Source organism: Echinops telfairi, unplaced genomic scaffold (genome assembly GCF_000313985.2).
Source record: "Echinops telfairi isolate 266 unplaced genomic scaffold, ASM31398v2 ScPeMD7_7468;HRSCAF=8506_0, whole genome shotgun sequence".
NCBI lineage: Eukaryota > Metazoa > Chordata > Mammalia > Afrosoricida > Tenrecidae > Echinops > Echinops telfairi.
In genome coordinates, this window is record NW_022111369.1 from 55,555,047 (window position 1) to 55,560,207 (window position 5,161).

Below are 5,161 nucleotides of genomic sequence, written 5' to 3' on the forward strand. Positions count from 1 at the left end.
TCCTCATGAACCCTTGATAATTTAAAAATTATTTTTTTGTCATGTCTTACACTGTACGACATCTCCCTTCACCCACTCTTCCTCTGTCTATTCCCCAGGGAAGGGGTCATATATAGATCCTTATAATCGGTTCCCCCCTTCTACTTCACCTTCCCTCCACCCTCCCAGTATCACCACTCTCACCACTGGTCCTGAAGGGATCATCCGTCCTGGATTCCCTGTGCTTCCAATTCCTATCTGTAGTGGTGTACATCCACTGGTCTAGCCGGATTTTCAAGGAAGAATTGCGATCATGATAGTGGTGGGGAGGAAGCATTAAAGAACTAGAGGAAAGTTGTAAGTTTCATTGTTTCTACACTGCACCCTGATTGGCTCGTCTCCTCCCCGCGACCCTTCTGTAAGGGGATGTCCAGTTGCCTACAGATGGGCTTTGTGTCTCCACTCTGCTCTCCCCTTCATTCACCATGATACGATTTTTGGTTCTTTGATCCCTGATACCTGATCCCATAGGCACCTTGTGATCACACAGGCTGGTGTGCTTCTTCCAGGTAGGCTTTTTTGCTTCTCAGCTAGATGGTCGCTTGTTTACCTTCAAACCTTTAAGACCCCAGATGCTATATCTTTTGATAGCCAGGCACCATCAGCTTTCTTCACCACATTTGTTTATGCACCAGCTTTGTCTTCAGCGATCGTGTTGGGAAGGTGAGCATCATGAAATGCCAGTTTAATAGGACAAAGTGTTCTTGCATTGAGGGAGTACTTGAGTGGAGGCCCAACATCCATTGCTATCCTCGCTTCTAAGGAACATTCTGGCTGTACTTCTCCCAAAATAGATTTGTGTGTTCTGGCAGTCCAGAATATTCTCAATATTATTTGCCAACACCATAATTCAAATGTAGCAATTCTTCTTTATTTAGGCTTCTTTATTCAATGTCCAATCACATGCATATGAGATGATTGAAAATACCATGGCTTGAGTCAGGAACACCTTAATCCTTAAAGTGACATCCTTGGTGTTCAACACTTTCAAGAGGTCGTGCACAGCTGATTTACCCACAGCTGAACACTGGTTCTTGACTGCTGCTTCCATGAGTATTGATGGTGGAGCCAGCAAGATTAAAATCCTGCATAGCTTCACAGTTTTCTCAATGTATTGGGTCATGACTTAGTGATGCAGTTGTAAGGCATTCTCCCCTGGTCACCCCCCTCCAGCCGCATTGAGTTACAATCTCTATTAATGATGGCTGCCGTCACGGATCTTCAACAGCAAGTGCTTCAAGTTCTTCCGGTGTTCAGCAAACAGGGTTGTGTTTATTGAAGTTCATGAATAATTCTTCCTCCAGTCTTGATGCTGCATTCTTTTTCATATAGATTAGCTTTTCATATTATCTGATTAGCATACACATTAAGTAAGTATGGTGAAAGGACACAGCCTAATATCTTTAGTCTAACCAAACAATATATATTTAAAATACTAATTGGAAAAAAGAAAAATATACATATAAAAGAAAGTATATCTATAAAGAATAATTGTCTAGACTAAAATATGTGAAAAAAATCACTTATACAAATTATCAAAACTTAAATGACAAAACAATATTACTTCCCATGCAAGGTAATTTCTTCTTTAACAAATCTGTTTGTATACTACACTTGACTACCCAATTCATTATTCTTACTGAGCAGGGAAAAGAATATTCAATTGGTAGAGACCGTCTAGTAACACCCCAGTGTCTGCTTATTTCAATTGGCTACAGAAACTGCACAAGGACCTGTAAGTTGACCCAGGGTCCTGCTTCATCCAGGGCCCCTGCAGAACCATCGTTGACCCTGAGGGATGTGCAACATCATGAGGACAAAACTTGCCCCCAATGAGGGTTAGACACCAGGTAATAATTTCAATAGCATGCATTCGCTAAAGCAAAATTATTAGTCTGCAGCATTGATGACATAACAAAAGCAAAGAAAACGTGGCAACAGAAAATGTGTGGCAGTCTCAAGTTGCCAATGATTGGGAAACTTCAAAAGCAACAGATATTTGAACAAAGTCGAACGACTTCAAAGTCCACCATCCTGGGATCAGCCATCCCCTGCTTCTGCCCAGACTAGAGTGTTTCAACTTTAAGTTTAGAGGAGTATTTTAGATTTTTCAATCTATACAGAGTGTGTTTTAGGTAAAATACAGTTTCATTTTAATATTGTTCAAATTTGAGCCCTTCTGCTGTGACCCACGACATATACTGTACACCTTGCAGAGACAAAATCTAAAATTCAGGGGCCCTAAAGCATGAAGTATGAATCATGAAAGTCCCTCACAGAAGGGCCACAGGAAAGGAATGATATATCTAGGGTGCAGGATAGCACTGTTGAAACACAACTTTCCTCTAGTTCTTTAATATTTCCTCTGCCTGTTATGATGGTCTTAGTTTTACCTCAATAATCCTGTTAGAGCTGCATATGTTCATGTGTATAATTAAGTGTTCGATGCATTAAATCCAAGATAGATAAACCCTTCAGGGATATGTAACAGGAGTAATGATTCCCTAACGGTACAGAAAGAGAGGAAGCAAATAACAGAATGTCAGGTGAACAGATACATTGGATGGTTTAAGATATGGGGGTGGGGAGGAAACAAAAAGGAATAACAATAATATTTAATATCATAACAAGGGTTCTTGGGGGGTTGGGGGTGGGGATAAAGGGGAGCTGATACCGACGACTGCAAGAAGAAAGAAAATGTTTTGAAAATGATGGTGGCGGTAAGCATGTTTGATCTAATGAACTAGGGGTTGTTATAATATCTGTAGAGCTCCCAATAAAATGGGGAAAAAAGAAAGAAAAAAGAAATGTGAGATCTCTTTTGTATCCTAAAACAACTGTCTCATGTAGGACCACAGAATCAGGTAAGGGACATGATTCTGAAGATTACCTATTGAAGATTAGAGAAGTTTACAGGCTTCAATTCATGACCATGCTCCCTGGAATTCTGATCTCCACTGTGTTAGTACTGAAGGTGTACTGGTTACACATTGGGCTGCAAACCGAAAAATCCACAGTTCAAAACCACCAGCTGCTTCATGAGAGAAAGATGGGGCTTTTACTCCCATTAAGAGTGACAGTCTCGGAAACTCTCAATAGGCAGTCCTATAGGACTGCCATGAGTTGGCATCAACTTTTGATGGCAGGGAGGTGACATGAGTACCTGAAACCAAAGACATTTTGGGAGACCCAGAATCAGAGCCCTAGATTCCATCCTAAACCTTGAGACACTCTAAATGCCATCTTCACATATACTTCTTTACAAAAAAATTTTTTTGTATTTGTCAAGGATCTAATTTCACTTAGATCCTCAGTAAATGTCATGGAAATAGCAGCCACGAAATCAAATGGTGTAACAATTTGGGCCAATTTTATACAAAATAACTTTTGTTTGTGTGATCCAAGTGCGTTTTTATTTATTTGTTTGTTTCATGGTGGGAACTGCTCCTATGTATCTCAAGTCAAGAAGACACTTTGGAGTATCTATTTTATTTTATTTATTTTTAATCATTTTATTGGGGGCTCATACAACTCTTATCACAACCCATACATACATCAATTGTGTAAAGCACATTTGTACATTCGTTACTCTGATCATTCTCAAAACATTTGCTCTCCACCTAAGCCCCTGGCATCAGCTCCTCATTTTCCCCTCCCTCCCTACTCCCCACTCCCTCATGAGCCCTTGATAATTTATAAATTATTATTTTGTCATATCTTACACTGTCTGACGTCTCCCTTCATCCACTTTTCTGCTGTCCATCCCCCAGGGAGGAGGTTATATGTAGATCCTTGTAATCAGTTCCCCCTCTCTACCCCACCCTCCCCACTCTCTCAGTATCACCACTCTCACCACTGGTCCTGAGGGGATCATCCATCCTGGATTCCCTGTACACACATACTTCTGACCACTAAACTTCCAAGGTGAAGATCCAAGGAAGCAAGGAGGGGCAACTCCTGATAAATTTGGGAAGGCAGGGAAGGGTAGTTTGCCTACAGGAAAGACTGAAGCAGAAACACAAAGAATTAAGAGGCTTGGCCTAAGGGTGTCCTTCTGAGAACTAAGATAGTGGGAAATTATCATTATTTTGTCCCTCCCTATTCCTGAAAGACAAGGCTTTCTACTCCCATAAAGAATTTTGGTCTCAGAAATACACAGGGACAGTTCTAATCTACCCTTGGCTATAGGGCCACTATGAGTTGGAATCAACTAGATGGCAGTGAGTGATTCCTGACCAGTTGGGTAAACAAAACCCCTCCTCACGGTCATTATCAAAAAGCTTGTAGCAAATACCTTTGGAAAAACATATTTTTAGAGATTAGCTGGTCAACTGAAAGGATCAAGCCTGCACTGCTTTTGAATATATACCGAAGGTTTTGTACTGTTCCTACAACTGGGACAGACACAGTTTTGATGCTGTCTGTCAATCTGTTTCCCACCTCTCTCTTTGCCACATACTGAACAGACCTTCTTTCCTCACTGTCATAACTGTACGCCCCTTGTTGCTGTTAGGTGGCATCAAGTCAGTTTCAGCTCATAGGACCATCAGTACAACCGAAGGAACCAGTGCCTGAGCCGGCTCCATCCTCACAATCGGTGCTGTGTTGGAGCCCATAGTTGCAGCCACTGTGTCCATCCATCTTGTTGAAGGTCCTCCTCTTTTTCACTGTCTTGCTACTTTACCAAGCATGATGTCCTCCAGGGACTGGTCTCTCCTGACAAGATGTCCAAAGTATGTCAAGCCAAGTCTTGCCATCCTTGCCTCTAAGAAGCATTCTGGCCATTATTCTTCCAAAACGGAATTGTTTATTCTTTTGGTAATCTACGGTACTTGCAATATTGTTTGCCAACACCACACTTCAAATGCATCCATTCTTCGTAAGTCTTCCTATTTCAGTGTCCACCTGTCACATGAGGCAATGGAAAACCCATGGCTTGGGTCAGGCACTCATTAGTCTCAAAATAACATCCTTGCTTTTCAACCCCTTGAGGAGGTTTTGTGCAGCAGATTTAACCAGTGCAGTGCATTGTTTGACCTCTTGACTGCTGCTTCCATGAGCATTGATTGTGGATCCAAGCAAGACAAAATCCTTGACAACTTCAATCTTTTCTCCATTTTTC